This window comes from Elephantulus edwardii, unplaced genomic scaffold (genome assembly GCF_000299155.1).
Source record: "Elephantulus edwardii isolate Elephantulus edwardi_28Jun2011 unplaced genomic scaffold, EleEdw1.0 scaffold00078, whole genome shotgun sequence".
Classification (NCBI taxonomy): Eukaryota; Metazoa; Chordata; class Mammalia; order Macroscelidea; family Macroscelididae; genus Elephantulus; species Elephantulus edwardii.
The window spans coordinates 3,762,841-3,774,885 of NW_006399828.1; the positions used below are offsets into that span (position 1 = coordinate 3,762,841).

General features: G+C 40.7%; 1 pseudogene; it reads left to right on the plus strand.

The window, feature by feature from the left end:
- Positions 1 to 2,946: 2,946 nt before the first annotated feature.
- LOC102872836 lies at positions 2,947 to 5,771 on the plus strand (annotated as a pseudogene).
- Positions 5,772 to 12,045: the final 6,274 nt, after the last annotated feature.

Genomic DNA, 12,045 nt, shown 5'->3' on the forward strand with positions numbered 1-12,045 from the left:
TTTGTTGTGATCCACACCGTCAAATGCCTTTGCATAGTCAATGAAACACAGATAGACATTCCTCTGGTACTCTCTGCTTTTAGCTAAGATCCATCTGACATTAGTTATAATATCCCCAGTGCCACTGGTACATGGTTCAAATTTATCAGCTGTTTTATGGGAGAAGGATAGACGATCTCTTCCCACGTGATTAACTGCCTCTGAAAACCTACTTGAGAGTCAGTTATGGGTTAGATCCAACTCAATGGTATACAACAACAATCTTTGTAAGAGAAGCTTTTTTCCTTAAATCATCTGATTGATTTGAACCAACCAAACTTTCAGTTATAGGTTGAGTACTTAACTTGAGCTACCACTTGTCTTTTCAGCTTGATAATCTGAGGCATTTGTTGGTTTGTAGAAACATAATGCTAATCTTTACCTTCATCACAGACTATTTATCTTACCTGTTTATCGTCTCTATGTCTTTCATCTTCTCATTATTAGGAAAAAGAATCATATCACCTATCCTGGTACAATCTCATGCTGTTGTTATTAGTATGTGTGGTTGAGTCAACTACAATTCATAGGGACCCTATGAACAATGGTTCCAAATCTTGCCCTACCCTCTGCCATCCTCGCAGTTTCTGACACGCTCAAGTCCACTGTCACAGTCATTAGGTCAGTCTATCTCATTGAAGGGCTTCCACTCTTTCCCTGATCCTCTACCTTTCCTAATATGACTTAGTTTTTTGCAAGAATTGGCCCCTTCTGACCGTGTACCCAAAATATGTGAGATCATGTTTCACTATCCCTGCCTCTAAGGAGCACCCTAGTTGTACTCCCAAGACAGATTTCTGTGTTGTCTGGGCAGTCCACGGTATATACCTTACTGTTTGCTAACACCGCACTCAAATGCATCTATCTATCCTTCTTTGGTCTTTCTTATTCACTATTAAACATTCACATGCATATGAAGCAATAGAAAAAACCCAAGCCTTAATCAGGCACATATTAGTCTTCAAACTGATACTTGCTCTTTAGGATTTTAAAGAAAGGTCTTTGACAGCAAATTTGTCCTTGACAATGCAGCAGCATGTTTTTTATTTCTTGGCTACTGTTACCTTGAGTAACATTCATCTTTCAGTTTACTGTACTCTGGTAGCTAGAGTGTTGTTGTGATGTTTCTTCTCCTTGCTACAATTCTTCTATTTTAAGCTCTTACATGATCTAGAAAGCTTGCTATCTAGGCAAAATCCCAGGGCTTATAAGGTCAATTATATTCTTGGAGGCAAAGAATTGAAGCTCTGTCTCACATACTTTGGGCATGTTGCCAGGAGAGACAAGGCCTGGGAGAAGGACATCATGGTTGGAAGGGTGGTGGGATGATACAGGAGAGGAAGACTCTAGATGAGATGAACTGACACACTGGGACTAGGGGAATACGGGCAAATGTGTTGGATACAATAATATTGGCTCAGAAGAGGACAAGATTCACTGCTATTGTGCATAAAGTCCCTATGAATCATAGGTGACTCAATGGCACATAACAATAACAATAACACCATCAACGGTCCTTAGCAATCTCACTACTACATATTTATCCTACTGAAACAAAAGCTATGACACAAACATATAAGCACACCTGCAAAAAAAAATGGAATGGAGATCTGACCTCCACTAACAAGAAGAATCAACATCAACAGTCTCACAAAGCTGATTCCTACAAACTGGTGATTGGAAATGGTATAATATTGTTGTACAATATTTAAAAAATGTGAAATTCAAGCAGGATTCAGAAGCGGCCATGGAATGAAGGATATCAATGCTCATGTCAGATGAAACTTGACTGAAAGTGGAGACTACCAATAAGATACTTACTTTTATTTTACTGACTATGCACAGACATTCGACTGTGTGGACCATAACAAATATGACTAACATTGAAAAGAATAGGAACCCTACAACGCTTAATTGTACTTGTATAAAACCTACACATAGACCAAGAAGGAGGTGTGCAAATAGAAAAAGAGCGGAGTGGGGGAAACGGGGGCAGGTAACTACATGGTTTAAAATCAGAGCAGATGTTTTCTGGGATTTCCTCCTTTCTCCATACCTTTTTAATCTGTATACTGATCAAATAACTTGAGAAACTAGATGCTAAGAAGAGTGTAGCACCAGAAACTGGAAGAAACATCAACAAGCACATTATGCAGATAACAAAGTCTTGCTTGCAGAATTTAAATATTGACCGCAATCTGTTTCCCGGTAGCAATCTTCCCCACTGGTCAACTGTGGACAGTTCTCTTCCCCATTTCATGTAGCACAATGTCTTCTCTAGCTGTCTTGCCATTGTCAGATAGAAGCAAAGAATACCTGAAAGAAGTCTATTTGTGTGTTATCGACTATACAAAGATATTGACTGTGTGGATCACAACCCTGCATGGTTAAAAATCAAGAGAAGAAAGTATCAGGATGTATCCTTTCTCCATACCTTTTCCATCTACACGATGAATAGATCATTCTAAAAGATGAACTAGAAGAATATGGCATCAGGATTGGAGGTAGACTCATTGGCAACCCATATTATGAAGATAATACAACCTTGCTCAGTGAAACTCAAATGGGCATAAAGTATGTGATGAAAAATCAAAGACAGCAGCCGTCAATATTGGTTGCATCTCAACATCAAAAAAACAAAGATCCTCACCACCACTGCCTAACTGGCCGTATCACGAGAGAAGGAGAAGAAACTGAGGTTGACAACAATTTCATCTTACTCAGAGCCATATTCAACACTCCAGGCACCAACAGTTGGAAATCAAAAGCTGAATTCCTCTGGGAAAGTCTGCTATGTGTGCCCTCTCCAGAATGCTGAAGAGCAACAATGTCAGTCTGGACACTAAAGTGAGGTTGACTCAGGCCATGGCCTTTGCAATTCCTTCCTATAAATCTGAAAGCTGGACAATGACGAAACATGACAGAAGAAGTGTCAAGGCTTGTGAAAACCTTAACTTAGTGCAAGACAAAAAAATACCACAAGAAATCAGTGTCCCAATATTAAAATAGGGGCTGGAAACATTCAAACCTGACTATAACGAACAAATGAGAAATCAGGTAGATGGTTCTAAGCCCGTTTGGAAGTATGAAAGTGGGCTTGGAGGAAAAAGTCAAGAAAAACCTGTGGGTGACATACATGCTGCTGAAAGTTCTGATATTAAACATGGTGTGAGTAGCAAAAAGTTTCATGATCAGCTCAAAGGGGTTCAGTTTAAACTGTTGCCTCCTGAGAGGATTCCTGGACCCTATTTAAATCATCCCTAGTTTTTTCAGTAGACAATTGTTGTTTTTGTTGTTGTTGTTGTGTGCCATCAAGTCAACTATGACTCCTAGCGACCCCATGCACCATAGCTCTGAACCCTGCTTTATCCAGAGACAATCTCACTGTCTCTGACACACGTACCCTCATTACCCCAGTTACTGTGTCAATCCATCTAACCCAGAGAGGATCTTCCTCTCATATGCTATCCCTCGACTTTCCAAGCCTGATAGCCTTCTCCAAAGACTGGTCCCTCCTGGCTACATGCCCAAAGTATGAGAGACAGACTCAAATCCTTGCCTACAAAGGATAGCTTGGTTTCACCCTCTCCAGGACAGACCTGTTAGATCAGTGGACAATTGTAGTGCTAAGGAAAACCTCAACAAAACTCTACAGAATTCTACTGCGTCTCCATTTTCATTGTACATAATGAAATAATGCATCAGAGAGTTGGACAATGACCAGGGAGGATAGAAGGAGAATTGATGCCTTTGAGATGTGGTGCTGGAGAAGAGTATTGAGAATACCATGAACTGCTAGGAAAACAAACAGATTCATCCTGGAAAGGGTTAAACCGGGTGGCTCCTTGGAGGCAAGGATTCTGAGGCTCCGTCTAACATACTTTGGACATGTTGTGAGGAGAGACTGGTCCTTAGAGAGGGACATCATGCTTGGGAGGGTGGAGGGATGGCGCAGGAGAGGAAGGCCCTCTATGAGGTGGATTGATTCAGTGACTGGGATAATTGGGATGGGAGTGTCGGAGACAGTACGATTGGCACAGGACAGAGCGGAGTTTAGGGCTGTTGTACATAGGGTCACTATGAGTCGCAGGCGACTCGACGGCACATAACAACAACAACAACAACTCCATTTTCATTAGTTATCTTCTTCATCATACACTGAAACTCAGCCCTGGTTGGTTATCTCATGTCTGCACTGAAGTCTGTTATTCCTGCTAACTTTTCTAATGTGCCTGTTTTAGCAAGGATTGCTGGAAGTGTGTATTCTTCAGGGGCGTCAGCCAGTGCTAACTACTAGTGTTAATACTCTGACACCTATCTCTTCTGGAACTGATTCAATTCTCCAGGACATGAGTTTAACTTCAGCAATTGTTGAACAAGTAATATCTAGCCTTTATATTTACTCTTCCAAAATGCAAACTATGATACTGAGCACAGCACAAGTAGATCTGCCCTCTTAGATCAGCAAAATCTGGGGGATGTAGTCCAGAATTAATAGGGCTTATCATCTATAAATGAACCCAACACTGGCCCTGTTATTTGAAAGTCATCAGATTATAAAGCAATGGAAGTTACATTTCAAGGGGAATATCCTGCCACATGGATTTCACAAGGTGCTTAAATAATCCCCTCAGAAATGGAGCATCTTGTGCTTCCTAAGGCATATAAGCCGGAAAAACAGTTCTGGGTGGTGGTGGTGGTGGTGGTGGTGGTTATGTGCTGTCGAGTTGCCTGTGACCTATAACGACCCTACAGACTGCATCTCCGATCCCTGCCTTGTCCTGAGCCAGTGTCGCTGATTCTGATACATCAAACCCTATTGCCTCAGTTATCATAGCATCTCATCCAGGGTCTTCCTCTCCTGTGTTGTCCCTCCGCCCTTCCAAGCATGATGTCTTTCTCCAAGGACCGATCTCTCCTGACCATGTGCCCATAGTCTGTGATATGAGCTTCAAAATCCTAGCCTCTAAGCAGAAACTTGGTTTCACTCTCTCCAAGACAGACATATTTGTTTGTTTCCTTGGTAGCCCATGGTATGTTCAAGACTCTTCTCCAGCACCACAATTTGAAGGCATTGATTCTTCTTCTATTATCCTTTGTCATCATCCAGCTCTCTGATGCATAGCAAGTAATTGCAAAGATCATGACCTAGATTAGGCACACTTTAGTCTCTAGACTGACATGGTTGCTTTTCAGTACTCTGGAAAGGTCCTTGACAGCAGATTTTCCCAATGAACTTCGTCTTTTGATTTCCTGACTGCTAATGCTAAGAATGTTGATTGTGGAACTGAGCAAGGTGTCATTGTTAACAACCTCAATCTCTTCTCCATCAATCATGATGCTCCCAGCTGGCCCCAGTGGTGAGAATCGCTGTCTTCTTGATGTTCAAGTTCTGGTTAGTAGTATAAAATCTGGGATATCACCAGGGTGAGCCTTAACCTTGGAACCCAGTCATGAAGATGACCTGCAAAGAGCGGACACCAGTAGTCAAGGCATTCTAGTGTTTCTATCAAAGGACCATGAGATAGAAAATCAAAATCCTTTGGCCTCATGCGCAAACACCTTGTTAGGCTCCACCAAAGAACAGAAATACCAGAGAGTCCTAGAAAGAAATGATAGCTGGGGTTCTTCTGACCTGAGGGCTGGAATCCATTTGGAATTTGTAGAAGCAAGAGGTTTATCCCAAAAGGATAATCACTTCTAATGAAGCCATGGACAGTCCAGATCAATGAAGGTAGCAGGACCAGACTGCCTATTTATATAGCCTTGCTGCAGCATTCGGGCTGCCATTCATGGGGGATGCTAAGCTTTTATGCTTGGAGATCTTCATAGCAGAGGAACCATAAGTAGAATCACAGGATAACATATCAAAGTACACATCTAACTGTACATAGAATTATTTTTTTAAAAGGCAACTGAAAGTAATTAGACTTCTTAAGGAATCAAAAATTATTTCAAGGGACTTGTTATGTGCCAATGAGCTTCTTGAGAGTCGGAGACCCTATGTACAACAGCTCTGAACCCTGCCTTATCTTGAGCCAATTTAATTATTTCCAACATGCCTACCCATTACCCCTGTCATTGAATCAATGCATCTCATCCAGAGTCTTCCTCTCTTGTGCTGTCCCTTCACCCTTGCAAGCATGGAGTCCTTCTCCAAGGATTTGTCCCTCCCAGCAACATGTCCAAAATATGTGAGATGGAGCTTAAAAATCCTTGCCTCCAAGGAAAGAACTTCTCCAGGAAAGAAGTGTTTGTTCTCTTAGTAGTCCATGGTATGTTCAAGACTCTTTTCCAGCACCACAATTCAAAGGTTTAATTCTTTTTCTGTCATCCTTAGTCGTTGTCCAGCTCTCTGATGCATAGCAAGTAATTTCAAAGACCATGGCCTGGATCAGGTGCACCTGAGTCTCTAGACTGACATCGTTGCTCTTCAGTATTCTGAGGAGGTCTGAGAACACATTTTCCCAATGCAATTTGTCTTTTGGTTTCTGGGTGCTGGTACCAGAAATGTTGATTGTGGAACCAAGCTAGCTGAAGATGTTAACAATCTCAGTTCTCCATCTTTCATGATGCTGCCAATGGACCCAGCAGTGAGAGAGAATCTTTGTTTTCTTGATGAATTTCAATCTATACCGAAGGCTACAGTCATTGACCTTCTGTAGAAAAGGCCTCATGTCTTCCTCAGTTTCAGCAAGCAAGATTGTATCATCTGCAAGAGACTATGCATGTTTATTTAATCTCCAGGACTGAATAGTTCCCCACCCTTTTGTTAGATCATGCTTTTAAAAAGTGTATGTAAGTGATTAATGAATACAGACTTAATACATGTGGTTCTAACATTCCTGCTGTCATCAAATTGGGCAACATATGGCCCCCTACAGAGGCACATCCACATAAAAGATCGCTGTCTTGTTCTATGACACTGATCATGGAAGAACCCAAAATAATTCAACATTTTCTTCACTCCTTCCTTGATCTTTTGATTTTATTTTGATCACTGCAAAAATGCCTGTGTCTGCAAGAATAATTTTTTTAAGTGAGTATTATGTGCATGTCTTTCCAGGAGTTAAACTCAGCTCTGGAGGGTGTTGGGAAAAGACTTTTTTTCTTTGTATTTTTTTTTTTTTTGGTGGGGTGAGACTAGAGAAGGGCATGAAAGTTCTATAATTCTAGAATAGGCTACACATTAACCTTTTACAACTGAAAAATCCGTGAGTATCATTAAAAAAAATAAAAGTTGCAGAACAAGCAATTTTCTAAGGTATTTAATCAGAGAAAAATACCACTTCCAATATGTTTATGTAATATTGTCACTGGGAGCAAAATATAATTTTACTTTTCAACTTGCTCTCAGTCAGTAACACTAAATGTGCTGTTTTCCATCAAACATCTGAAGACAAATTATGTCTTTCTGTACATTTTTCCCTTTTATGACTTCTCAGAAAAATTTAAAAGCAGAAGTAAAAAGTCCACGAAGTAGAAAATTTTTCATATCCATGTTTTTAGTCACAACATGTTTTTAGATCCTAAACTCTGCCTATAGGTGTCTTCATTCAAACTATACTTCTAAGTATTTTAGATTCTAATTATATCTTAATAAAAATATCTTACTACCGTAGCAAAATAGATTTCTTTTTTAAGAAAAATAATGTGAGAATTGGAAATTTTTCTTTTGGCCAAAGAGCAAAGTCCCTACTTACCATCACGTTGCCATCCTGTTGCACTGAAGCTTGTGTATATAGGATTCTAAAAGAATTTTCTTTTTAGAATAAACTTTTACATTTTATCCTTCATTAAAAAGAAAAAGTCTGTGTTAGAAACCAACTAACCCCAAAAAACATCATCTTAAGAAAGTGAAAAACCAAACTAAGGAAAACTTGTACTTCATTTCACAGGCAAAGACTATTTGAGAACCTTAGTTGACAACTCATAAAGATGAAAAAGACTCACAACCCAGTAGAAATAGAAGCAAAGGATAGCAGACAGCTGACAGGAAAGGACCTGAAAATGGTTTCTGAGTATAGGAGAAGATGATCAACCTTAAGGTAAATGCAAATCAAGGCTATAATAATTTTCACCTGCCACACTGGCAGACATTAAAAATTGATAAAATTTTGCTGGTGAAACTATGTGCACATGGGCATTCAGGATACACTTCAGGGGTAAACTGGTAAACCTCTATAGTCTTTCTCTACTTAAACTGAGAAAATGCAAAGCCACTTTTGATTTGGTGGTTCTGCCTCTAGAAAACGACCCCAGAGCTAGATAAGATTCACGCATGCACACTTGAAGGTTTGCTATATGAAAATGACACATAGTTTACCACCCCCCCAAGTGGGTTTCAGAAGCTGTAAATTGCATAGGAGAAGGTCCATCTTTCTCCCACAGAGGAGATGGTGTATTCGAACATCCAGAGGGGTACAGCCTTTGGATTAGCACTACAACTCTCCATGGATCTACAAATACCAGAGCTCCTCTTTCTTTCTTTTCCTTGTTGTGTACCATTGAGTCAGATCTGACTGGCACAGGAAGAGATTGCCCCTCCTTCTCCAGCGGAGCATCTGGTAGATTGGAACAGCACACTTTCAGGATTGCAGCACAGCTTCTTGCCACTAGGTCACCAGAGCTCTCTGCTTCTCTTTTTTTTTAGTGAGGTGTGTTTTTTGGTAGTTTGTTTTGTTGTGGTGGTTGTTGTTTTTTTTTTTTTTTACTATGTGTTAGGCCACAATTCAATTACAAAGTCAGAGCAGTCAATAAACCAGGCCACATTTCTTACTCTCGTGGAACATACATTCTATGGCACATGCCTGAGTCTAAATCTGGTGTACATTCCTAGTGCACAGTTGTCATTAGGTTCAGGAAAGTCAACTAAGATTCATGGAAATCCTATGAACAATGGATCTGAATCTTGCTCTATTCTACAAGGACTATAAACTTCATTAGAGAGAAGCTTGGAAGAACGCTAGAAGTCCTAATCCACAATATGAACAGTATCCAAGTATCCTGAAAAACCAGGAGAAGATAAAATAGATGAATGAGACTTTCTAAGAATCAAATCCCCATGCACATCCAAAAACTTCTCCAACAGGGTAAAAAGGAAAGCCACAGACTGGGAAAAAAGTATTTGGTAATGACATGTCTGATAAGGATTTATATCTAGAATTTATCGAATACTCTAGCACCACAACAAGATAAACAACCCAACTGCAAAATAGGCACAGGATATGAGCAGACACTTCACTAAAGCAGACATGAGATGGCAAACAAACGCATGAAGAAATGTTCAAAATCCCTAGCTCTAAGAGAGATGCAAACCAAAACAACTATGAGTATCATCTCACTCCAGTAAGAATAGCAAAATTCAACAAAGCAGCCAACAACAAATGCTGGTGAGGATGCAGAGAAACTGGAATCCTTATTTGCTGTTGGTGGGAGTGTAAAATGGTGCAACCACTATTGAAGGCAATATGACACTTTCTCAAAAAGTTATATATAGAAATACCATTTGACCCAGCAATTCCACTACTGGAAATACAACCTAAAGAAACCAGAACTGTCACCCAAGCAGATATATGCACATCTATGTTTATTGCTGCTTTGTTCACAATAACACAGAGTTGGAAACAACCCAAATGCCCATCAACAAATGAATGGAGAGAGAAGCTGTGGTATATTCACACAATGGAATACTGTACAGCATTGAAAAACAAGTAACTCATGAAATATTATACAAAATGGGCAAACCTGGAGGACATTATGCTGAGTGAAATATCTCAATCACAAAATGACAAATACTGCATAATGCCACTGTTATAAAACAGGACTGACATCGGGTTTGGGGGTAAACTAAGAAAAGGGGATAAATAATGTATACTGCATTGAAACAGATGAGGGAGAGAACTGTTTAAAGAGGATATATGATTAGGTATTATTTACATGGCAAGAGTCCAGAATAAGAGCTACATAGTGAAGTGGACTGGAAGGGGGCACTGTATGACAAAGATTTTTTATTTCTTCTCAATTAGAAAAGCGAACTGGGGGAGTAGGGGCAGGGAGGAAAATGTGCAATAATGAATGAATGGAAATCTGTGTCCTCTCTAATCTTTCATTAAGATCTCAATTAAAAAATAATAAAAAAATTTATGGATCACAGTGACAAAGTGCTCGAGTGTATCAGAGAGGATGAGGATGGTGTAAAGCAATGTAAGCAGAAATGAAGGGTCCAATTTAAGATTTGGTGATGTTAGCGGAATAAAAACAAGTTCTTTGACCTGATAGAGCTTTACATCTCTCTCACACACAAATATATATGTACAGAAATTAGCATATTCATGTGCTCAAATGATAAAGACAACAGGGCATTTTTTATGAGTTGTTTTCTAATAAAAGGGGACCGGTCCTCTGAGGATTTGAGACACAGCACAGCAGGAAGGAACTGTTTTTGCTCTATAGACAGATTAAGAAAGGTTTTGGTTGGTTGGTTTTATTTTGTTGTTGTTGTTGTGTACCGTTGAGGCAGATCTGACTGGCACAGGAGGAGGTTGCCCCTCCTTCTCCATCTGGTGGATTCCAACCGCGTGTCCTCGGATTGAGAGCTTCTTGCTACAAGGCCACCAGAGATCCCTAAGAAATGTCATTTTTAAGAAAGTGTAGTGTGAATTGGTTTTCTTGTTTGTTGATTATTTGAGACTGAACAAGTGGTTCCTGAAAGAAGTTGTTAAACTCAATATAAAATGTTGTTGTTTACAGTCCAGTCCGAAGCCACCCATAGCTGACCCTCCAGCAGGTTTGCAAAAACAGTTAATTGCGGAGTCCCTGGCTCCCTGAGCTTGTCTTCCGCTCTGCCTTGTTGCTTTTCGGTCTCTGAGAGGGTGACAGCCTTTAACATCAGCTGCTGTAATAGCAACAGCCACAAGATGGGTGATGATGGCAGCAGCCAGAATGAGGCATAGTCTGAGAGACCCCCAGAGTCAGTGCGCCTGGGCATGCAGCAGTGCCTGGACTCACCGATGCACATCAGTCAGTGCCGCAGCACCCATTGCTCGCTGCCATCCTGCCAAAAGATGAAGTGTGTGGTCTGCAGGGTTTGCAGGCGCAGAATCAAAGGTGGCTGCCTTGTCTGCAAACAATTCATCATCCTCTGCTGCTACCACGCTAAACACTACTGTGAAAGCAAACGCCCTGTATCCTTCTGCCTTAAGATCAAGAACCGGCTTCGCCAGCTGCAGATCCAGCACCACCTTCAGCAGGCCCAGCTCACGCACTGGAAAATGGCAGGATGAGTGCCCCAGCACAGAGCCTGTCATCTCCTGTCTCAGCACCTCCTGGCACCTCTACAGAGCAGCGCAGCACAACCTAGAAGTCACATCCCCCTGTCTAGCCCCAGCTTTCCCCAAAAGCATGAACAAGTTTCCCCAGTGTGATCCACACTCAGCACCCCCATCGCCGAGTCTGGAGGCAGGTAGGCAGGCAGGCCGGAGAAATTGGGAAAGATAGTTGTTCTCCTGAAGCCTGAAGAAGAAACATCTTACACTTCTATTTTAGCCCCTTAAAACTTACCTCAAACTTCTGACTCCAAATGTGTAAGATAGTAAATGTGTATTGTCCTAAGAAGATGGGGGTGGGGAGGGTGGAAGAAGCAGCAGCAGTTAGTTGCACAGGAGATTGCCCAGCCCTCTCCCAGGGAGCTGCTGGTGGCCTTGAAACATGCATCTTTGGAATTGGAGCACAGTTTCTTGTCACTAGGCCAGCAGAGCACGTTCAACATAGAGAACTAAAATATCTTTTTAATCTGCATTTCTGTCCTGATTAGAATCTAAAAGTATAAGTATGGATTGCCAATTTCACTTGATTTAAACAAACTTCTTAAATATAATGTGTATAATTTATTCTTACAGTATCAGTCCAGGTTCAGAAACTTGTGGTAGGTCAGTTCCAGATACTTCTTTCTTTTTCTTTTTCTTTTTTTTTTAATTTTATTAGTATTAATGAACATTTACAGGG